Below are 25,588 nucleotides of genomic sequence, written 5' to 3' on the forward strand. Positions count from 1 at the left end.
CCCATATTTTATTAAATGTATCTTGCTATTATCACACTCTCTGAAATAAATTCTCAATCTCAGTGTTTTTTTCGTATTGGGTTTCCTGATAACAACCAATTTTGCTTATCAAATTCTTTCTCTGTATTCTCAGTTCAAAAGTCATATTCTTTGTTAAAACTTTCTTCAATACTTCCAAGAGAATTCAACATATGCTACAGGGATATTATATGTTACAATTGGAGTTACATAATAGTTACCAAATATTATAGGTAACCATAATAGTTACCTATATTCCATTTGCTTATCTCCAAATGGAATATAGGCTTTTGGGGTCATGGAATATTCATTTATTTTAAAACACTACAGAACCCAAGGGGATGTCTTGCATGCTGTAGATCTTATGCCTCCTAAATGAGTAAATACATTACATGCCTTGGCTACACAAATATATGTCAGCTCACTTCAAAGTAGTGAGTTATCCCAGTAATAGAATTTCACTATAGAGAGGTTGTATCATACAGTTAATGTATTTTCTTGATTCTATAATTGCATTTAATCATATCTAACTTTCTTTAAATGGAGATGATTGTTACTGATAATATCAAGTAAGTCAGCAGCTCTAGGCCAAAGGAATACATTTTGAAGCATTTATTATTTCTAGCATATGTGCAACATATTCAAAGAAGTTGTTCACGATTTTCACATCAGCTGAATTATTTATCTTGACAAACCCCTGAAATATGGGTATTCACTAAAATGTGGATTCTTAAATGTTATTTAAATGTCCTGAAAAATGTCATCCTGTGTTTCAGTCCTGTAGAAATATTATATCATTTATGAGGATGATTTGTTGTCACATTCATACAAAATAACTAAAGAAATTGCCAAATATCTCACAGTATATCTTGGCAATTTAATTTAGTGGTCAGGCTGGCATGATGAGCTTATAAAACTTGCAGGGCTACTACATACATGCCAACCATCTGGGCTACTACATACATGCCAACCATCTGGGCTACTACATACATGCCAAATATATGTTAATAACTTCTGACACACTTTCGGGTAAATTTATTTAAATTATAGCATTCTCTAGCCTCTGTCACAGACTAAATAGAAAATAAAGATAGAACCTCAAGAATCTTCACTATGCTAAAAATGTGTATCACCAAACCTAAAGGTGTTTATGGAATCAGATTACAAATAGAGCCACTGTATTGCACAAACACAGAGAGTACCTTTCACATAATATAAAGATTGAATGGTATATTTTGAAGGTATAGAAAGAAGGAGATATGATAACAAGCCCAACTTTGGAACATGAGCATTGCATGAGGAAAGAGAAAAGAAGAAGGGCTACTGGTAGTAGAACATTTTCTTTTCTTTACTGAGCTTGCTATAAACTGATCTGTGTCTTCCCCAGTTTCAAATGTGGATTTCCTAATCCCCAGTGTGACTGTATTCAGCAACAGGTCCCCTAAGGAAGTAACTAAGTTGAAATGAAGTTATAAGGGTAGGGCAGAGCCCTGGTCCTGAAGGATTAGTGTCCTTATAAGCGGAAACACAAGAGAGCTCTCTCTTGCCTCTCTCGGGTCTCTGTCTGTCTCTCTTTCTTTGCCATGTGACGACACAGCAAGAAGGTCCCAAATGCAAGTCAGGAAGAGAGATCTCAACAGAACCCAATGGTGCTAGTGCCCTGATCTTGGACACTCAGTTTCTCCAGAACTGAGAAAACAAATTTCTGTTGTTTAAGCAACCCAGTCTATGATACTTTGTTATGAAAGCCCAAGCTGATTAATAAATGCCTTGAACAATTAGGTTCCTGCAAATTTATTAATACAATGGACTACATTTACCTTCTTCGAAAAGGTAGATCTAGAGCATTACTTGAGAATGTTGTATAACCCCAAGGGATCCTTATAGTATGTCTTCCAACAATATACTGTATTTTCCCTGTATTTGGTTTTCTCGATCCTAGTACCCTTCCAGTGGTGTTTAGCACCTTTTATTAGACTTGCATCTTAAGACTTCTACCAGAATGGCAGACTTCTAATTCAGATTTTATTACTGCTATATATCTCTATAACTTATTATCAACTCTGGCACTATAGACCCCTTAATCACGACATTTAGCTTGTTGAATCAAACATTAAAAATGCTATCATCAGCTCCTGAACTACTCATACCAAATTTTAATATTTAAATGATGATCCTCTGATCATAGGATAAATAAAACAAAAATAACACAATTATTATTTAATGAAAGCATACAATATTACTAATCTCTTGGTGCCATCCTGGTGATAAAGTGAAACATCCTTAAAGGCAAACAAAACCCATAATGACTTTGTATAACTACACAGTCACCTCTGATTATTTTTCCCTTTTTAAACTATGTCATAGTCACACTATTTAAGTTCTGAGTGTCAAAAATTGTAAAAGTGAGTGCGGTTATTTGCAGCCCTTCTCATCAAGAATAGTGTGCTTCCCCTTCCCTTGTATCTGTGTTGGTCTTGTGATTCGCTTTCACAAGTAGAATGCAACAAAACACTTGTGAGTACTGAACATGGGCCATAAGAAGCTTTGTATTCTAATATTCTTGATCTGGGAACTCAGCAAGCATTACGTGAGCAAGTCTGGGCTAGCTTGTTGAAGTATGAGTGATCACATGGAGAGAGGCCACAGATGCTGCAGCTTTCTCAAAGGCAGCCGTCATAAAGGAATTAGCCTAAGCCAGTCCACAGGTGACCAAGGACGCATTAGTGAATGTAGCCAGGATCAGTGAAGGTAAGCTGAAATCAGAAAAAGCATTCAGCTGAAACCCGCACAAATTGTTCACCTGCAAAATTCTGAGCAAAATGTTTATTCTTTTAAACTACCAAATTTTGGAGTAGTTTTTCACAAAGCAAAATCTAACTATTATAGAATTATTTCCCTTTCCCAGATTGCTCTCATCAAAGTCCCCTCCCTCCCATTAATCTTCAGGGTTCAACACTGATGACCATTCAATTCTAATATTTACCCCATACAATTTTCAGAAAGATAGTGTGGTTTGAATTGCTTGTGTAATCCTTAACAATCTCCATACACAGCAATAAAAGTCTCTGGCAGGGTCTGTGTCATGTTGCTCCAACAAAGGAAACAGTGATGATGATACACCATGACTAACAGACGAATCCAAACCACATGGAATAGAGGAATAGCTGTTTTCAAAAAAAAAAAAAAATCGAGAAGTAGTCATTCTAGAGAATGAAAGTTTGAAAGTAATCTGAGCTGTGGAAAGCATTAGCCTCTACAGTCTATTTCTCTCTTTTCCCTGTGTGTGCGTATGTCAGCCTGGGCATGCTTCTACATATCACACCCTAGACATATTTCTATTTATCACATTTTATCTGCTTCTTATGTCTTCACACAAAATTATCAATTCCTGGCAGATAGGGGCAATATTTTATTCATCTCTGTTCCCACAAAAATTAACACAGTGCCAGACACATTTTAGACAATCAGATATTTGTTGAATTAATAAATGAATTAATATGTCATAAGCTTTGCATACATTGTATTTTATCTTCACAACCTTGCAAATTATTTGTTATTATTTTAGATGTGAAAAACATATAAACTGAGTCAATACTTAAAAGTAAAAATCACCTGCAGAATTTTATATATATATATATATATATATATAGAGAGAGAGAGAGAGAGAGAGAGAGAGAGAGTGTCTTGCTATGTCACTCAGACTGGAGCACAGTGGCATTATCTCAGCTCACTGCAATCTCTGCCTCTCTGGTTCAAGTGACTCTCCTGCCTCAGTCTCCAAGTAGCTGGGACTACAGGCTAACTTTTGTATTTTTAATAGCGATGGAGTTTCACCAGGTTGACCCGGCTGGTCTCGAACTCCTGAACTCAAGTTATCCACCGACCTCAGCCTCCCAAAATGCTGGGATTACAGGCTTGAGCCACTGTGCCCGACCAAGAATCCTTCTTAAAGGCACAAAATATTTACTATTAATTGAAAAACAAAAAGGATGTGGGAAAGTATATGCCATCTGTGAGGTGCTTGTATACAAGGTAAGGTATGTTGTTAAAGATGCCCACAAGTGAATATTTCGCAATGATCACTCTCTGCTTCCGTCCTTAAGCATGATTAAAGCTGACCTGTGACATCATAGATAATAATATTAAACTCATTAAAATATTTATAAATAATGAAGGTAAAGTTTCCAGCCAGCCCAGGGCCTAAAAGTGATAATAATAAAAATGCTATCCCCCTTTTATTTCTTCACAATCACACTGATTTCCTTGTAAACTATACTTAGTAGTAGAATGTAGAAATATTTTATGGTCTAAATTATTTCTGTTAAAAATAAGTTGGATTGAACAAAATCCTTCAATTTCACTGACTCACTCCCTCAACAATTGAACATAATGACTGAACAGTTCTTGGACTGATCTGGGACTAATGGGTAGCTGAAACGACTAATTCATCAGTTCTTCAGAAAATGGAATATGCATTGCCAATTTGTACAATATTTTCAAGTTTAAAAGCTCTATGTCCAGTAGTTCTGCAGCCCTGATGTAGATAACTACATTTTTTTAAACTAAAGTCTTGATGTTTTTATTCAAGGAATAATGAGACACTAAAGCACCGTGGAGTTCACCAGTCAGAGTTCTAACCCAGTGCATTCTTGCCTTAAATTCCCTCAACCACATGTGTTATACAAGTTTTTTTTTAACATCTCATGCAATTTTCAAACGTACAGAAAGGATTATACAGTGAAAACCCATACACCACTGCCTACATTTTTCAGTTAACTTTTTTGCTATACCTTCTTTCTGATACATCCATTCTTTTATCCATTATCCTATACATCCATTGACCAATCTTGTATCTTTGATAGATTTTTAGTTGCAAATAGTATTACACTAAAGCGTTCAGCATGCATATAAGTAAATCGAGAATGTGACTTCTTTAAAATTCTTTATATTCGGTGATTATCAATACATAATGAAACGTTACTTCTGTTTCCCAAATGCATCAAGCTTTGTGTGGACATGGGCTTGTGCAGATGCTGTGTTCTCTGGTTTGAAATTTGCATTCTTCACTCTCTCCTAGCACTAAAACTGCAGCTTATCCTTCAAATGTCATCTCAAATTTCATTTCTTAAGACATCTTCCCTATGTCCTGAGTCTCAACTAGACACAGCCTACTGTTCTGTCTCTGGACATCTTGTTTTTTCAACTATGTATTTACTATTTGGTAGTTATTTGTTTTACATAGGATTCCCCAGCAGATTATAAGCATAATAGTTCTCTGCTACAGACTTGTCACCTAGCTCAATGGCCAGCAGATTGTTCCTGAAACCTACTTGTCAAATCAATACATGGAATATACAAACCATCCATCTACTAAGAGATCAATAACCAGAATATGTAAAGAGCTCAAACAACTTAACAGGGAAAAATTTAGTCATCTGCTTTTAAAATGTGCAAAAGATTTGAATAAACATTTCTCAGAAGAAGACTTACAAATGGCAAACAGGCATATGAAAAAGCGCTCCACATCGTTGATCATCAGAGAAACGCAAATAAAAACTACAGTGAGGTATCTGCTCACTCTAGTTAAAATGGCTTACATCCAAAAGACAGGCAATAATGAACGTTGGCAAGGATGTGGAGAAAAGGGAACCCTCGTACACTGTTGACGGAAACGTAAATTAGTATAGCCACTATGGAGAACAGTATAGAGGTTCCTCAAAAAAACTAAAAATAGAACTACCATATGATCTAGATTCCCACTGCTAGGTATATACCCAAAAGAAAGCAAATCAGTATATTGAAGAGATACCTGAACTCTTGTGTTTACCACAGTGCTACTCACAATAGCTAAGATTTGGAAGCGACCTAAATATCCTTCAAAAGATGAATCGGCAAAGAAAACATGGAATGTTTACGCAACGGAGTACTCTTCAGCCATAAAAATGAGATTTTGTTATTTGGAACAACGTGGATGGAATAGGAGGTCATTATGTTAAGTGAAATAAGACAGGTACAGGAAGACAAACTTCACATGTTCTCACTTACTTGTCAGAGCCAAAAATTAAAACAACTGAACTTGTGGACATAGAGAATAGAATGATGGTTACCAGAGACTGGAAAGGTTAGTGTGTGTGTGTGTGTGTGTGTGTGTGTGTGTGTGTGTGTGTGTATAGAAGGGGGGTTGGGGGAAATGGGGTTGGTTAATGGGTATAAAAATATATTTAGATACAATAAATAAGATCTAGTATTTGTTAGCACAACAGGGTGAGTACAGTCAACAATAATTTACCGCATATTTTAAAATAACTCACAAAGTATAACTGGAATATTTGTAACACAAAGAAAGGATAAATGCTTGAGGGGATGGATACCCCTTTGACTCTGGTGTGGTTATTACTCATCATGTGACTGTATTAATATATCTCATGTACCTGGTAAACACATACACCTTATATGTACTCACAAAAATAAAAAAAAACCATGGAAAATGATAAAAGTTGTAAGAAATGATTGATAGATACATTCAAGGGTTATGTTAAAATGGTGAGTGCTATTATTAAGCAGAAAATTGCAGTTCCCTGCACTTTTTCAGGAGACGTGTGTGTGTGAGAGTGAGTGTGTATTTTTTTTTAACCATTATTTGTTAGGGCCACACTCTCCTCTCATCTCGTCTCCCTGCTTTTCTCCACGGCTCCTCAGATATGTCTCTAAAAAGGACTCTGTATCTATGTGCAATCAAAGAGGGGAGGAAATAACAAAGCAAAGCAAGAAAAACAATCTCAAATCTAAAAGAGAGAGAAAATAAAAGGAAAATCTTCCTGTGAGCTGGCAGCACCTCACTTGTCAAGTCTTCTGCAAAAGATTCCCAACAGAGTTAATATCTCAAAATTAATTCATCCACTTTTGGCAAATGCAATGCTGAGTCAATGCTGGCAGAGTATTTTAGTTGCTTTCCAAGTATTACTTTCAGTAAATATACAGGAAAAAAAACAAGGAAGCCTAATCCAAACCTCTTTCAATATAGACATCTATCTTTTGATACTGAAGAAGTGGGCCTGTAATAATAGTCTGGGTGGTGGTTGCCAATATGATTGAAACATTTTCCATTAATTAAAATTTCAGGGGAGGGAAAAGATAAACACTTGGGGAAAGTGAAACACTGTATCATTGGAGATTCAGAATACAGATGAGCATTGTAAGGAAATATGTTCATAAATTCTAACATTTTCCAACACTTTTGATCAAATAATTGACAGATATTTATTTGTTCAAATAACTGATCAAATAATCAAATATTTTGATCAAAATATCAAAAATCAAATAATTTGATCAAGATATTTTGATCAAATAACTGGCATCTTTCTAGTAGTAACTTTTAATAGCCCATATTGTTAGTTCATATTAAAAACTGATACACATAGTTTATAACTCCATGAAACAGTTTGCGAAATGTTGTGTTTCTTAAGTTTTAACCCATTTGTATGCAGAATCCTGAACTTAGAGTAAGGGTGTATTTACAGAATTATGAAAAATCTTTAACTGATTTTAAAAACAATGAGCATGTTCCCAATCTGAAGTCAATGAATTTATCAGAGATCTCAGTTCTTTTGGGCACTAATGGAAGCTGCCACAATAATTTAGGATATTAACACTCTGGTAGTTTGGCAGAAATATCTTGTAGGCCCATATCACCCCCCTCCCTACTATCTACTTTGCATTACCACCTCACATTGAAGTTTATATTGTAAAACATCCCTGTCATTTGGAAATTCATTTTAAGAGCCTCAATTTCTGGGAAAAATAAATTCTTATTTCTCAAATACTATAATTCAAATTTCTTAGAGCATGCAACTTTAGCTATAGTTAAAATAGAATATTCCAGGACTATTTTTTTATCTATGTTTCTACTAGAGTGACATTCTTCCTTTCACTGTCTAATATGTATATGATATTTTTAGGTAACATATAAAAATATAAGTTCTAAGAAGTCTGTGGATTTTTTTAGGTAAAGTCAATGATTTTTATCTTATACATATATATATATGTATACACAAAAAAGGCAATATTTCCTGACAAATGTGGCAAAAATTTTTAAGCAGGTATTACTAATTTATTAGTCCGTTTCCAAAATGAAACAATTTTAGGGAAAATATATATTATCTTAGGCAATACACAAGGCATTGAGAATATTTTGTTTGGATAGTTCCTGGCAGGTATTGGAATTATGATGGTTTTTAATAAAGTGTAAATGATTCTAAAACTGTCATTATTGAAAATTACCATTATTATTTTCACACCATTCACTACCTCAATGATATACAGCTTGTCAAAAGTTCTCCATTTAGGTTAAAATTAGTTGCATTTCAATTGAAGAACTTTAAAGAAATTAGGATAAATGCATCCTATTATGTGAAAGCACAAATTGCCCTTTTTTAGTAATAAGGTATTTTTATTCGTTATCTTACCATAAAAAATCTTATTTAAATAATGAATATTTTGGAAGGTGATAAAACAATTGAGTTCCACCTCTATGGGAAAGAAAGATAGTTTAGTACCAAAAAGTCTAGAAATCATTTTTAAAAATGCTGAAACCCTTGCTAAAACTGTACACATTTATGATAATTTATATATATATATTAATTTATACTTTCTGTCTATACTATATATGTTTTATATAACATAGGTACACACACACACACACACACAAGTATTTCTTTTTGAAAAACAGTAATTTAAAAAGTTCCCCCAGTTGGCTCAGAGAGGCTAACAGTCTTTCTAGTAAAAAGCCAATCACAGTGCAATGATAACAGATGTCCTGTTTTATATAGAAAACATTGAAACTTCTTGCATTAGCCATTTGATATAATTTTGATCTGAGAAGCTGATACTCTCCTTATTATTTTGAATTATAGTCCTTTACTTCCAGTAACAGCAGACCAAATGTTCCACTGAGAAAAACTGGAAAAGCTATATATATACATAAAGATTGTATTTTTGAAGATATTTGGGAACAAACTAATATTAATGCAATACTAAAAATAACCCTTTAGAAAGACAGCAACGTAGCTTCCAGTCATCTTAGTCCCTGATACTGTATTTAAGTTATTCTTGATTCCAAATGCCAACAAGCATCAATAACAAACCAGTTTTTGAGAAAGACAACATAATCTTAGCTGACAAACTATTTTTTAACATGATTTTGCATTTATAATGACTAGCAAGTAAGCAAACAAACAACAAAAACGCAGTCACATGAAGAGTCAAGGCAATATAAATGAATAATAAAAGAAGCAAAACTAATAAAAAGAGATCCACTTGGCTCTTGCCAGCAATTAATCAATTTTATTAGTCTTTGTTCCAAAGAACCAACTTTGAATCTACAATCAAAATATTTTCATTAAGAAAACTCTGTACCTGGATATCTACACCAGTGAATTATATCAATATTTAAGGAAGACAAATTATACCAAGTCTTCTAGAGTAAAGAACAAAAAAACAAATGTATTCCCAAACATATTCTGTGAGCTAGGTATAACCTTGATAACAAAAATCTAACAAGAATTTTAGGAGAATGGAAAATTGTAGGTTGTTCATACTTACAAAAATAGACGTAAAACCTTTTTAAAAAGTCAAAGTCAACAGAATTAATACGGAATGTATAAAAATAATAGTACATCACAGACAAATTGAAATTATTACACGGATTTAAGGCAGGTTCTATGTTAAATATCAATCAATGCAATACACATTTAAATAATAAAGGGGAAAAACTGATTATTTCCATTGGTTTAGAAAAATATAGAAAAAACAAAGTTACAAACCAATTCATAATAAACACCCTCAGAAAACTTCTTTCTATGGAAATTCTGAGGGAACTTTCTTTTATTCACAATTATAGCAAGGGTATTAAAATTATAGCAAAGCCATATTTATGTTAAAGTAGTGAAAAGTTTTTTCTTTGATAACAGAAACTAAACAAGAATGTCTGCTGTTACCTAACAAATATCATTTTATAAAGAATGTAATTACGAGCCTTCCCACCAGACTAAATTTGTGATATTTCAATGGTTTCAGCATGAACTGTGAACAATTGATGGCAGAAAAGATGGTACACAATTAACTTTGTAATGAAGAACATTTCTGCACTTAAAGAAAATTGATAAGAAGCTTCATGTATTCTTGAATTTAGTGAGTCATTAATTTTTTATTATGCTTTTGATCTATTCAAATTTTATACAATTATTAAACACTCAAATTTTCTAATAAAATACTTGTAGCTATCAAAAGAGTATAAATATTCTCCCAATTTTGCATAATACTATATGACATAAAATACATTTAATTAAATAAAAAGTCCATAATCTTAGCATCTGGTACATAGAAAATTTCCATTCATAACATAATCAGGAGTTTCTCTGTACCAACACTTCTTGCTTGGAAAGTGTGCTAATTCAATCAATAATCACTAATTGAGTCTATTCTGTGGATTATAGTCCCTTCCCTTAAGAGGACAGCATTCATAAAGGGAGAAAAGTGTGAAAAATACAAACATAACAGTAATATAACATAGAAAATGAAGAGCGCTATTAGAAAGGAACAGAGAAAGGGGCACATATGTTCAGAAAAATGAGAGATTTCATTAGGTAAAGAGATGAGTCAGGGCTGGTTACAAATGCCATGTTTAATATCTATTGAATATATCCTTTACAATTCTTACCCTGCTTAGTGGAAGTTGGAGTAAGCTGGTCTTCATCAACAATTCATGAAAATTCAAAATTTGTCTTTTCCTTGATCTATGACATCTAATGATGTATTTCCGCTCAGATAAATAGTATGCTCCACTAGATGTGAAATATGTGTTTCAGAAAGCTTGTACATGAAGTATGGTTTCATCACATTATAATTTAAATGCTTTAAACTATTTTCAGTGTTGTTTTGGTACCCTATCAGGGACTATTTTCAGTAGGCAAGAGGCAAGTACTCATTGGCAGGGCTCCCCGTAGGCCTCTTCCTTCACAGGAGAGAACTACTTAACTTTCATCTCTTTTACATATACAATAGTCTTCATAAAATTTTACTTTCATTTTGGATAACAGGTTTTCTGGTCAAAAAAAAAAAATGAAAGAAAGAAAAAAAAATTAAAAGCCCCCAAAAGGTGCAGTCTATTCACTTGCTACTTACAGAAACAATGACTATCTTAAATGCAAAAAATGGACACTTGTCATCAGTGTGCTTTTGGGGGTTTCATTTGAAGTTCCTCTTGAATGCCAGTTCTTGGAATCCTGCCTTACCTTCCCAATACTAGTATAATATCTGTCAATAATCTCCTGCTTTCAGAATATGTGCACTTCATCATTCATTCATTCAACAAAAAGGTATTTATATCTACTATTTGGCAGATACAGATAATACATTGGTGGGTCAAAAAAGACACTCCCTGGTAACTTTCTCCCTGATTTCAAACACTTCTTTTCAAACTAAAACTTCAATCTCTGCTGCTGGCCAGACCTGACTGTGACTTCTTACCTCACTTTTCTTGCTTTATTGTTTTTATTTACTTCAGCCTCTCACATCAGCCTTTCTCATTGTCTGTGATGAAGACTTTTTGGCTGCCCTAGACACACCAGGTCTTATTACTGTCTCTATCCTTAAGATGGAGACTATTGTTCTTACAATAATCTGTTTCTACATCTCCCCCACCATTAAAACATTTTTTAAAGATTTGTCAAAACTCAAGTTCTACTTCTTCACTTTACTTTTTCCTTCAGCCACTCCAATAAAATGCTAATAAATAAATCACTTTGGTCAAATCTTCTGCTCAAATCTGCCAATTTCATCTTGAAAAACCCAACAGATAATAATTTCTGATATTAGTTAACCTCTCTTCAGCATTTTCATTGTCAATCATTCATTTTTCAAGAGACAGTTTTTTCAACTTCCCTTTAGAATACCATCATCTTGAAATGTTTTTCCTACCTTGCTATCCACCTTCAGTGCACTTTCCCGGATGGGCACTCCTCAACACCTCAATAGTGGAGAGTCTCCGCGCTCAGTCTTATTCCTGTTCCCCTTTATATCTGCATTAAGAAATTTGGTGATCTCCCCTAGTCCTATGGATGTAATATCATCCACAAATTGATTACTCAAAAATTCACATCAAGAAACAGACTGATCAGACTGATGTATAGAAGATTTAGCATGTTCAGGATAAAACTCTCTATTTTCTCATCCATCCACACACACACACACACACACACACACACACACACACACACACATCCTTGATCCTTTTTAAAGGTTCTGTAAGTGATAGCATATCACCCAGTTCTCAAGCTAAGACCTGGCAGTTACTGTTAATTTCTCTTTTCTCATAAAATTCTCTTCAGAGAGTTGTTCTAAAATAACCTCTCCCTCTTTTATTGCCCCATTCTACTCAGTTATTATGATTTATCATTATACACTGATCATTACCTGAAGTAATAGTAGAGTTTTAACGTTTACTTATTTATTTTTTTCTCCACCTTTCGAGTGCACCTGGAGGGCAAGGACATTGTCTGTATTTTCTGAAAGTATTCTCAGAACCTAGAAATTCTGGCATATTACAGGCACTGAATAAATCTTCATTGAAGGAATAAGTGTGTATGCAATTGAGATTTGAATATATAAGCATATAACTATGTAGGTACCATCTATTTTTTTGTTAATGTTTTCCCTACCCATCTGATTGTCTCCCAATATTGCAGAGTAAAATACCTCTTAATCTTTCGTCTGTACTAAAATAGGCTCTTTGAAGCTTTTTCGGATTTCTCCGGGAACTTGTAGGTGCTTACACTGTTAGGATTCTACACCTTGCACAAATCTTTACTGCTGCAGTGACAGTGTGTGTTGCAATTTTGTGTTTTTATATCTTCTTCACTTATACAAGTTTTTCCAAGGCTCTGGCTTCCACATCTGTGGATTCAACCAACAATGGGTCAAAAATATATTTAAAAAATGGATGGTTGCTCCTGTACTAAACATGTACAGACTATTGTTTCTTGTCATTACTTTTAAAACAATACAGTACAACAACTATTTAAATAGCTTCTAATGCATTTTTAAAAATATTTTTACTTTTAATGTTTCCTGAAGCTTGTTGTAATACTGTAACTCTGTCTGTAGCACTGGTATTTCCCAGAAGTCACCAAAAGTCCCTGAAAGTCCAACTGACAGAAAAGATGAATTTGATTAAAAGGAAAAAATACAGAATTCAGTCCTTGAACAGTATGCTGATGCATTGTTTTTTTTCTTTCTTTTTTTAAATTATACTTTCAGTTCTGGGACGCATGTGCAGAACGTGCAGGTTACATAGGTATACACGTGCTATGGTGAAACCACCATAGCTGCACTCATCAAGCCATCATCTACATTAGGTTTTTCTCTTAATGCTATCCCTCCCCTGGCCCCACACTCCACCAACAGGCTATGGTGTGTGATGTTTCCCTCCCTGTGTCCATGTGTTCCCATTGTTCAGCTCCCACTTATGAGTGAGAACATGTGGTGTCTGGTTTTCTGCTCCTGTGTTAGTTTGCTGAGAATGATGGTTTCCAGCTTCATGCATGTCCCTGGAAAGGACATGAACTCATCCCCTTCTGTGGCTGCATAGTATTCCATGGTGCATATGTGCCACATTTTCTTAATCCAGTCTATCATTGATGGGCATTTGGGTTGCTTCCAAGTCTTTGCTACTATGAATAGTGCTGCGTAAACGTACGTGTGCATGTGTCTTTATAATAGAATGATTTATAATCCTTTGGGTAATGGCATTGCTGGGTCAAATGGTATTTCTGGTTCCAGATCCTTGAGGAATCACCACACTGTCTTCCACAATGGTTGAACTAATTTACACTCCCACCAACAGTGTAAAAGTGTTCCTATTTCTCCACAACCTTTCCAGCATCTGTTGTTTCCTGTCTTTTTAATGATCACCATTCTAACTGGTGTGAGATGGTATCTTATTGTAGTTTTGATTTGCATTTCTCTAATGACCAGTGATGATGAACTTTTTTTCATGCTTTGTGGCTGCATAAATGTCTTCTTTTGAGAAGTGTGTGTTCATATCATTCACCCACTTTTTGATGGGTTTTTTTTTTCTTTCTCGTAAATTTGTTTAAGTTCCTTGTAGATTCCGAATATTAGCCCTTTGTCAGGTAGATAGATTGCAAAAATTTTCTCCCATTCTGTAGGTTGCCTGTTCACTCTGACGGTAGTTTCTTTTGCTGTGCAGAAGCTCTTTAGTTTAATTAGATCCCATTTGTCAATTTTGGCTTTTGTGGCCATTGCTTTTGGTGTTTTAGTCATGAAGTCTTTGCCCATGCCTATGTTCTGAATGTCATTGCCTAGGTTTTCTTCTAGGGTTTTTATGGTTTTAGGTCTTATGTTTAAGCCTTTAATCTATCTTGAGTTAATTTTTGTATAAGGTATAAGGAAAAGGTCCAGTTTCAGTTTTCTACATATGGCTAGCCAATTTTCCCAACACCATGTATTAAACAGGGGATTCTTTCCCCATTGCTTATTTTTTTTTTTTTTTTTTTTTTTTTTTGAGACAGAGTCTCGCTCTGTCGCCCAGGCTAGAGTGCAGTGGCGCAATCTCGGCTCACTGCAAGCTCCGCCTCCCGGGTTCACGCCATTCTCCTGCCTCAGCCTCTCCGAGTAGCTGGGACTACAGGCGCCCGCCACCGCGCCCAGCTAATTTTTTGTATTTTTAGTAGAGACGGGGTTTCACCGTGGTCTCGATCTCCTGACCTCGTGATCCGCCCGCCTCGGCCTCCCAAAGTGCTGGGATTACAAGCGTGAGCCACCGCGCCCGGCCCCCATTGCTTATTTTTGTCAGATTTGTCAAAGATTAGATGGTTGTAGATGTGTGGCATTATTTCTGAGGCATCTGTTCTGTTCCATTGGTCTATATGTCTGTTTTGGTACCAGGACCATGCTGTTTTGGTTACTGTAGCCTTGTAGTATAGTTTGAAGTCAGGCAGCGTGATGCCTCCAGATTTGTTCTTTTTGCTTAGAGTTGTCTTGGCCATATGAGCTCTTTTTTGGTTACATATGAAATTTAAAGTAATTTTTTTTCTAATTCTGTGAAGAAAGTCAGTGGTAGCTTGATAGGGATACCGTTGAATCTATAAATTACTTTGGGCAGTACCCATTTTTACGATATTGAGTCTTCCTATCCATGAGCGTGGAATGTTTTTCCATTTGTTTGTGTTCTCTCTTATTTCCTTGAAGAGTAGTTTGTAGTTTTCCTTGAAGAGGTCCTTAAATAGATTTTACATTGTATTAGGTATAAGTAATATAGAGATGATTTAAAATATACTGGAGGTTGTGCATAAGTTATATGCAAATACTATGCCATTTTATAATAAGACTTGAGCATCTGTGGATTTTGGTATTTGAAGCAATACCCTGTGAATACTGAAGGGTGACTGTATACATTTTTCTTCATTTTCCTGGCACATAAAAGACACTGATGAAAATATACATGATGAAGAAATGAGATTTAAAATGCTTTCTATTAAGATGTGTTAGAGAGATACAACTGGAACTCATTCCATATAGAGTTTATTTCTCAAGGAATTTAAATAATTTCTTCTCAATAGGCTCTGATGGACATATATTATTTTGCTCTGAAAGAAGCATTCAACATTACAATAAAGGCTTGTCCCTTACTCTGCTGAGAGAGATGTCTTCCTAGTTTCTAAATGCTAATTTCTGTCTAGAGATGATTTCTGAATAAGATAAAGTACTTAATACACACTGGGGCAAAGCAATATGTGAAGAACTCTATTAAGTCTGAAAATAAGAATAGAGTTTTCCATTGGATTGATCTATTCTCCCAAAGTGGAGAATTAAGCTGCTTATATAATACTCATTGATAATTTGCCTGTAGTTTCATAGGCATTTAACAATACAATAGGAACAATAAAACACATATAAGATTATGTAAAATTTATGTGAATGTATCCCCTCGTTAAAAAATACAGAATATAGAATTCCATACCAAATGATGTGAAAACTTTAGTTATAGAGTAACGGGAACTAAATGATAAACAGGGTTTTAAGGAAAGGATGGCAGTGCTTCATTCCTTATACTTCTATTAAGGGATATTTTAGTTTACTCAATGAATCTCTGTATTCTGCTCTACTATCTTTCCTCTAGAGAAGAGTTAGTTATAAAATTGGTAACATTGGGTATATATATATATATTTAAAAATATAAAAAATGGTGCAAATTTAGCTCAATTGACTCAATCTGCTGTATATTTCCTGCCACACTGATGAATAGACAGACAGTGAGCTCCTTACCCCCACAGAGTAAACATAGTTGTGTCTCAGCCCAGAATCTGCCTGTCAAAACAATCTGAAAGATGGCTTCCTTCTTGTCATTTTATTTTCTGACCTGGCAAGCTTAGAAGCTGGCTGGCAATGGGTACCACATCGTTCCTGAAGAGACTCTACAGTCCCAACTTCCCTTACATGTGGGAATCAAGTTCTGTTTTGTGTGAAAAGAAAGTGGGTAGCTGCAGAAAAAAGTAGAAAGTTTAAGTTGTGTTTGTTGTCTATACTGATTTCCCCATGCCAACTTCACTAATAATAAAGCTATTACAATATTTTGGTCTTTATCTGGCTTCTTATGTCTCTTCTTATCCAACATCGTCTGAGAAACATATGTTAGAATCTTGGTCTAAAGTCATGATTAGTTACTGACATTCTAAATAAAATAATTTGCTGTTACCAGATATAGGAGATGACAGTCATAGGACATAAAGTAACTAGCATTTAAGACAAAAGACAGGGTTCCAGAAGCCATAAATACACCAACGTAACTGAGGCAGTCTAACATCGGAGAAAACGTATAGCTGTGTTTTCACAGTGATAGAAAACACACCTAGAACCAGAACCAAAATTCTAGTACGATCCCAGAGCCCAGAGCCTCTTCTGGTCTCCATTTCCCCAAGTATAACCATTTTTCTCTGACTTTAACAGACTAGATTAGTATTTTGTTTTGTTTGGTATCGTAAAGATGCTTCTTGGAATGTGCCAATTATATGAAAATATATCTCACCCTTCTTGGGTTAAACTGATTTTGTTCAATGGATACAGATTAATTATCTCAGCTGTTTAATTTTGCAAAGCTTGCTCGGGTTCCATAGAAAAGCAAGAAAAATTTTGAGTAATATGAAAACGACGGCTTCAAAACTACTAAAATACAACTAGGGGCATATTTGCTTATAAATAATAGCATTGGATAGTAGAAAAAAATACTACCTTTGGAGTTCACAAACAGACTAGAAGATGTTATTCAAATTACTGCATCTTTGAACTTCAGTTTTACCATCCATTCCATCAACAGATGTAATAATACAGATTATTATGGGATTATTGTGAAGATTAAATGAGAAACCTATGTGAAAGCTCCTTGATTATTTATTCAGGGAGATTTATTTGAACCTAAATGTTATTTGATGCTGATGACTCCCATAAAATTTGTGATACACATTAGGAGAATGACTGTAGAAAATAAGTTATGGTTTCATGTATGAATTTGGTTGAATGTAACCATGTTTTTCAAAAATTTAAAATATTCCTCACTAGAGAAAATTTTCTGATGTAAAATTACATACTGCGCATTTTCAGTGTGGTTCTCTTGGTTTCCACAGAGTATAAATTTTAAAAGAATAAACAATTCCCTGGATTTTTTATTTACAGCTTTGTCCTCTGAAGTTCCTTTGATGAATATTATATTTATAGGCTCCAATGGCAGCCAGTTTAAAATACAAGGTTTTTCTAACTGCCTCTTTCAACTGTCGCATTAGAAATGTTCAGAGAACTGGCAGCACAAAATAGCATGATTTGCATTCAATGCAGTATCTGCACCAGTTAAACTTTCAAGTCTTAATGAAAGGTCATAAAATCTTACAGTACTGACCAAATAGATTTCCTAGAACACTAAATCCCCCATGAATTCTCCTGTACCACTTTAAACACAAGTTAAAATTGCAAATCATAAATACTGAATGCTTTTTTTCCTTAATGTAAGTTCACTTTTGTAACCTTGTCTGGCAGAGATGCTCCACTTAAAGGTCTGTAACATTTTCATTATCAGCTCCATCTCTGAGGGGTTGTTAATGCACCTGTTTCTATTTGTAATGGGTTGAAAATGCTTATACTGATTTTTTCTTTAAGTCGGCTGCTAGTGTAGCTCTTTCTGGGTCCTCAAAGCAAATAAAGTTTCTTTAGTTTTCAGTTGTCTTTTCCATTACTACCCAGTTAAAAATACAATTCTGGACTGAAACATACTTTTCTGTTAATATGTTATATCTAGAGTTTTATTCTTCTAATATATTGGGTTGCTTCATTGTGTGTATACATATGTATGCATGTGCATGTATGTGTATGTGTATACATATGAACCAACAGTATTTCCCCAAAGCTTAATATTTTTGTGGTAGAAGAGATTAAAGAAAAGACTCCCATTAAGATGCATGAAATACCTCCACAAATTAAATTCCCTACTTGAGTGAGAAGAGGAGACTTCTAGTAGTATGAAGTGTGCTTGAAGCACACAAAATAATAAAATATTCTAAACGATATTGCATTTTCACAGAAGCAACAGCTTCACTTGTTAATGAGACTATATAAAATACATTTTTGAATGAAGTGAAATATTAATAGGAAATCAGTTTTACTTCTGTGCTATGTTTATGTCTTTGCTAAAATGCATTTAGTCTTAGCAATGTCTCAGGATCCCAGGCTGGGTCCTCTATCTCAGAAACCTAAACCACTACAGTTACCAAGGTATTTTGAGTTCTTCATCCACCTATTGACAAATATAACAGGAGAGAGATGCTGAATGGCCAACGAGGGGGCTCACTGGATGGCTGCATAGTCCCTGAGCTCATCTCTGAAGTATTGCATGATTGCGTAAAGATATTTGTTATCAGAGACAAAACCCATCATCCCATTTTCCAAGCCTTCTTAAGTTCCTGAAAAAATAAAGAGAATAAAGAGAATAATCTGACTCTCAGAAACTTGGAAGGGTTTACTGACCACCCACATTCACCCAGCCACGACAGTCAGGTAATGACCTCATCTAATACATAAGAAAAGTAAACCCCAATATTATAATACATTCTTTCATCATCTCCCAATTCCACTAACTGCTGTCACCAGATAGCACACAGGTTAGGAGACTGTTTTCGATGTTATCCTGTCCAGACACTATTTCATTCTTTGATGTTCTAAGGTTTACAATATCACAAAATAAGCCACATTTAGAAGACATAGGGCACCACACCATATACCATATATTTCGAGTTGTGTGGATTTAATATATTATATATAAAAAGCTTATAAAATACTGCATTCTTGATTAATTAACTCTAGGCAAATATTTTGCTAGATTTAAGAAAACAGAATATAAGTAATTATTTTTGGAAAGAAACAAGTAGGATTAAATTAAATTTAAGAGAAAACAAATTGATACCTATTTTAGATAGCTTTACTTTGAGAACAAAATGCCAAATTTCTATCAGGGTTGAGTTGTGCAAGAGCCAAAGTTTTCTGTCCAGGTGAATTTATGTCAATTATTTTTGAATATCTGATATTATTACTCTTAGGTCTCTACTATAACAGGCCTCCATGACGTGTGTATATAATAATGTGTTATATAGGTTTGTGCAAAAGTAATTGTGTTTTTACCATTAAAAGTAACGGCAAAACCCGCAGTCACTTTTGCATCAACCTAGTATATATATGTGTGTATATATATTACATATATATATGATACACACACATACGTATGTATTCGAACTTGCCACAAAAATAAATATCTCCTGAGCTTCCCTTGGAAGACATTCTGCAATCTAATGCCACTTGAAATCTTTTCCTTCATTTGTCAAGTAACAACTTAATTATTCTTTTTATTTATTTCTTTTACTGAAATACTTGAAGCTCTAATAGATTCTGTCTTATCAATTCAGAGGGAGTAGTAACTGCGGTACAGAGTCAGAAAAGAAGAAATTGGATTTACCAGGGGCTTTTTTAAGACCTTTATTTACAAACTAGGTAAATGTGAAAGGTCCTCATTGGGTCCCTTTAGTCCTATTTCCCTCCTCTACTTCTATCACTGGGACAGTAACGTTCGGACCCTGCAATCCACTTCTTTAGCTTAGGTAACTTATTTCACTCATTTTCTCCATTACCAAGTTGTGCCAGTGCTTAATGCTGTGGTCAAGGGCATGCCTAACTGTCCTTTTCTACCTGAATTGGAAGTGCTAGACACTTGTGATTACTCCTCCCTTCATGGTTAGGGTAATTTGCATTTTGGCTGGCTGCCCTGCCAGAGATGCAGGGCTACTATGCTCAGCCATGAATAGAAGTTAGAAATCACTGGGCTAGTATAAAGGCCTTACATTCAGGAAGAAGCCTGGACCACGAATACACATTTTTATAAGATAAACTTGGAATCTTTTGACACTGTAAGTTGTGTGTGTGTGTGTGTGTGTGTGTGTGATGTGAGTACATATGACATGCCTTACTTAGTAAGTTGTAAGTCCACTGTAGGTATGACATGTAAAAATAAGTTAGCTGATCTCACTGGCCTTTCTTTTCCCTTTACCATCTTTCTTTTGTATTGTTTGTCTCATTACAGAGATCTAGAAGCCTTCCTCCTCCTTATAGCAGTAACACTGTCTTCTTCTGCTGGGCCTTGTGTATTTGTGACTAGTAGACTTTTGTTCTAATCTTTATTTTCTGTTCACGCTGATGCTATGAAATCTGCTCTGAGGTAGGTATTGAGTAGAAAAATCTAATAAAAAAACATTTTAAAACATGTTAATACAATAAAATTAAATATTAATGCATGCTTATATATAACTGAATAGGTGTTAGTTACCAAAAACAAGGCTTAAAATGACGATATACTTAGTTGAAAGATATAACTTTTCAAAGAATAAATGGGAGAAAAAAGGGTTAATGTAATCATTCAAGTCAACTAAACGTCATTTATTTGTTTACCTGTGTCATTCTGGGAGAATTTTCTTCTCTCCCTGCTAGTTCATCACTCCAACTAAAAATTGACTATTATCTTTATATGTATGGTAAATAAAATTTAGAAAGTCATGATTTTAACTTATTCACATGACACCTAAAATCACAGTATACACTTCCTAGTTTATGCATACCATAGCTTAAGAAACTTTCTTTTATTTATAATGTGGCCTACTGGCCCTCCAGGGAAAACAGGAAATCCAGGAAAAGGGATTTAAAAGAGGGCATTAGTTACAATCCTAACTGTACACACACACACACACACACACACACACACACACACACACAACACACACAATTATATATATCAAAGGAGAAAGCTAAAGATTAACAGTTAAAGAATCTGTTTATAAATTAGAAAAATATTATCAGACTATAAAGAAAGAGCAAGAAATCAGTACAGAGTAGCATCACAGAGTTAAGTTACCAGAATGTTCCAAGGTAGTTACAATCAACAGTAACAAGAGACACTTAAAAATGAATGGCATATTTCACTTAAGACAATGTCCTCCAGTTTCATCCATATTGTTGCAAATAACAAGATTTCCTTCTTTTTTAAGGCTTAATAGTATTCCATTGCGCATATAGACCCCATTTTTTACTCCATTCATCTGTTGATGGCTGCACCTTGGCTCTTGAGAATAATGCAGCAGTGAACATGGGAGTGCAGGTATGTCTTCAACATGTTGATTTTATCACCTTTGGATAAATCTCTAGAAGTGGGATTTCTGGATCATACAATAGGTTAATTTTTACTTTTTTTTGAAACTGTTTTTATAGTGTTGGTAGTAATTTGCATTCTCACCAATAGAGTGCAAGGGTTCTCTTTTTTCCACATTCTCTTCCACCTTTGTCATCTTTTTTCTTTTTAGTAATAGCCATTCTAACAGGTGCAAAGTGATATCTCCTTGTGATTTTAATTTGCATGTCTTTGATGATTGCTAATCATGTGCATGTTAAAAATATAACTGTTGGCTACTTGTGTGTCTTCTTTCGAGAAACATCTATTCAGTTGCTTTGTCCATCTTTTAATCAGACTATTTATTTTCTTACAATTGAGTTGTTTCAATTCCTTATATATTTTTGACATTAACCCCTTATTAGATATATAGTTTGCAAATATTTTCTCCCATAATGTAGGTTGTCTCTTCACTCTGCTAATTGTTTCCTTGGCTATACAGAACCTTTTTAGTTTGATGTAGTCTACCTTGTCTATCTTTGTTTTTGCTGCTTGTGCTTTGGTGGGTTCATATCCAAAAAATTATTACCCAAATCAATGCTATAGAACTTTTCCTTTATGTTTTCTTCTAGAAGTTTTACTGTTTCAGGTCTTATAGTTAATATGTGTTAAATGATCACTTTACTATATATTATTTCATTTATATTATGCTACATGAACTTAGCCAGGCACAAAAAGTTTAAAAAACTCATGATCTCACTTATACGTGGAATTTTAAAACATTTTACTCATAGTAGAAAGTAGAATGATGGCTAGCAGGGGCTGGAGGGAGGGGAGGGGGATTAAAGAGATTTTGGTCAAAGGACATAAAATTTTAGTTAGGAAAAGTAAGTTCAAGAGCTCTATTGCGCAACACCGTGCTATAGTTTAATAACAAATCTATTGTATCCTTGAAAACTGCTGAGTAGATACTGTGTCCTCATCACAAAAAATGGTAATATGTGAAGTAATGCATGTTAATTATCTTGGTTTAGCCATTCTGCAATGTATATGTATTTCAAAACAACATATTGTACATTATAAATACATATAACTAATTTATTTGTAAATTAAATAGATGAATTTTAAAAATGAATAGCAGCATTTCGTAGAGTTTAATATTATGGACTTTGACTTCAAACTAACATAGGCAGGTAAAGGATTATGAGACTGGAGAGGTGAACTACTGATTTGGTGATCAACTCATCACTGGCAATCCTTCAAAGCCTAGCATAAAGGGGAATAATGTACTAGTGGACCCTGGGTTAAAGTAGGCAAGAGTTGTATGTCACTTTACTAATAATAAAAGAGGAGGATAACAGAAGTTGAGATCACTACCATTTTCAAGGATACATGCATTTTTGAAGATGCAATTTCAAGGGTCTGCCCAAAGTATGTTTGATTGATGGACTTCTACACTGTCAGTTTTCAGATTTCATTTCATGGCCAACTTCTAAGTTATTATCGTGTTCGTTATCATTAATTCTTATCAGTGTGCAACCAGATCACATGGAGAACTTGTTAAAACTTAGATTGCTGTAATCCACCCACAAAGTTTATTACTCTGAAAATGTGAGGTTAGTAGGAGAATTTGCTTTACTACTAAGTTCCTAAGTCATGCTGCTCTGGGTACACGGACTGCACTTTATATATATTCAAAGATGCTATTATAAAAGGGCACTTATTTTTTCTCCATTGCACTAGGTAAAGCTACAGATCATCTCAAATTCAGCTTAACTGAGAACAAAACGGGAGAACAGGATCATTCAAATTATTATGCTGATGGAATGGACTGAAAATAAATACCATCTCACCTAACACTGAAATATAACTGACCATGCTGTGATAGTTATTGCATAATCGTTCATTTTTATGGGAGAAACTGCTGACCTGGACAATATACTTTTGCCAGATCCCACTGCTAAGGTTTTTTTTTCTAGGTACATAGATTTTGAAGCTCATGATTGCTCATAATTTTCCCCTCTATATTTATTTGTAAAGATAGCAACTGGATTTTTAATAAAGAACAATCAAAATATATGAATGGATTTTTGGCCATTTTCTGAAACTTAGAAAAAGAGTTCATACATAAATGTTGTTTATATATTACATTAGTGATTCACTATGCCCTTTGTTTATATCAGAGTTTTTTATTCTACGTATCTTGAATCAGGATTTCTTCACATGTAATTGTTTTAAAACTTTAATGACATAAAATAAGAGATATTTTATGAAAAAAGAATCAGATGTTTTTTATTTTGTAATTAATTTGGCTTTTTGTGATAAACATGATTAGTGGAATATTTCATGAACTAATGCATTTTTGACGGATAAGAAGTAAATTATAGAGTTTCTGGGGGAAAACCACAGCTCCATCACACACATTTGACCCTCGAACAACACAGGTTTGAGCTGCATGGGTCCACTTACACGCAGATTTTTTTCAACCCTTAACAGGGATCAAAAATACAATATTCATGGAATGCCATGGCCCTGGAACCAGCCCCCGTCTGCGTATACTGAGGGGCAACTTTATTCTGATATGTTTACAACTTTTGGACCATTTGAGTTGATAGCTCTTCAAATGAGCAGGCAGAATAGAAAGAAAAGATAGCATAAGAAGTAAACATCGGGAAGTACTATGAACTTGGTGGTGGGTAAATGGATGTGTATTTTTTTTTTTCCCGCAATCTCGGCCCACTGCAACCTCTGCCTCCCAGGTTCAAGCGATTCTCCTGCCTCAGCCTCCCGAGTGGTTGGGATTACAGGCGCCCACCCACCACACCTGGGTAATTTTTTTATTTTTAGTAGAGACGGGATTTCGCCATGTTGGTCAGGCTGGTCTGGAACTCCTGACCTCAGGTGATCTGCCCACCTTGGCCTCCCAAAGTGCTGGGATTACAGGTGCGAGCCAACGTGCCTGGCCTGGATGTGTATTTTATTGATCTTACTTGTATGTTACATATGTTATAATGTTTTAGTATATATTCAATATTTAATTAAAAAAAGAATAAAATTAACAAGTCTTCTGCTTTCTTAAGTGGTAAGGCATATCCCAAGGCAGCCAATATTTTTAAACATGAAAGATTTGAATATTTGAATTCCCTTAAGACCCTTTCCTAACCATACATAATAAGTTCATTTTATGTTTTGAACTCACTAGATGACTTTGGGTAACTCAATTGCTTGATACATGCTTCCTTTTCTTTGTCTGTAAAATGTAGGTTTGTATTAGATGATCTTTACATTCCTCACAATAATAACAAAGTTTGCTTTTCTGATATTAGTGATTCTCAACTTGTATAGCTGTCATAAAGAGAAGCTGAAGAATTGGACAACAGCATTATGAAAATATATTTTGAATGTTTTTGAATATTATTAAGACAAGTTCTTACTTTTCTATCTTCAGATTCCAATCACTGGAATGTTTTCAGGCATCATATGTTTCCTATCGCATTTTTGTTTTTATGCTGATGTAGTAAGCTTTTCTAAAACATGATAGCTTTTTGAAAAGCAGAAAGGAAACTACACAATCTATGCAGGTAATAGAATTACATTCGTACCCCATAATTTCTCGATATGTGTGTTTTTGAGACAGGGTCTCGCTCTGTCATCCAAGCTGGAGTGAAGTGGCGTGAACCGTGAGTCACTGAAGCCTCGACTTCCCCAGCTCAAGTGATCCTTTGCCTCAGCCTCCCAGGTAGCTGAGACCACACATGCGCCACCAGGGGTGGCTAATTGTTTAATTGTCCTTTGAGG

At 34.6% G+C, this 25,588-nt stretch overlaps 1 long non-coding RNA gene across 2 annotated transcripts in view; it reads left to right on the forward strand.

Annotated features, from left to right (window-relative positions):
* Nucleotides 1-23,932, forward strand: part of LOC134733649 (uncharacterized) — a 42,917-nt gene extending 18,985 nt beyond the window's left edge. The window contains exons 1-4 of one of the 2 annotated variants that reach the window (XR_010117298.1): nt 20,210-20,540; nt 20,714-20,848; nt 21,672-21,781; nt 23,534-23,932. This is a non-coding gene — a long non-coding RNA (uncharacterized lncRNA). Of the gene's footprint in view, nt 1-20,209; nt 20,541-20,713; nt 21,782-23,533 lie in introns of those variants that run through there. The other variant, XR_010117299.1, reaches the window with a different exon arrangement.
* The last annotated feature ends 1,656 nt before the right edge of the window (nt 23,933-25,588 follow it).

The sequence above is a fragment of the Symphalangus syndactylus genome, chromosome 12, assembly GCF_028878055.3.
Source record: "Symphalangus syndactylus isolate Jambi chromosome 12, NHGRI_mSymSyn1-v2.1_pri, whole genome shotgun sequence".
Taxonomy (NCBI): Eukaryota; Metazoa; Chordata; class Mammalia; order Primates; family Hylobatidae; genus Symphalangus; species Symphalangus syndactylus.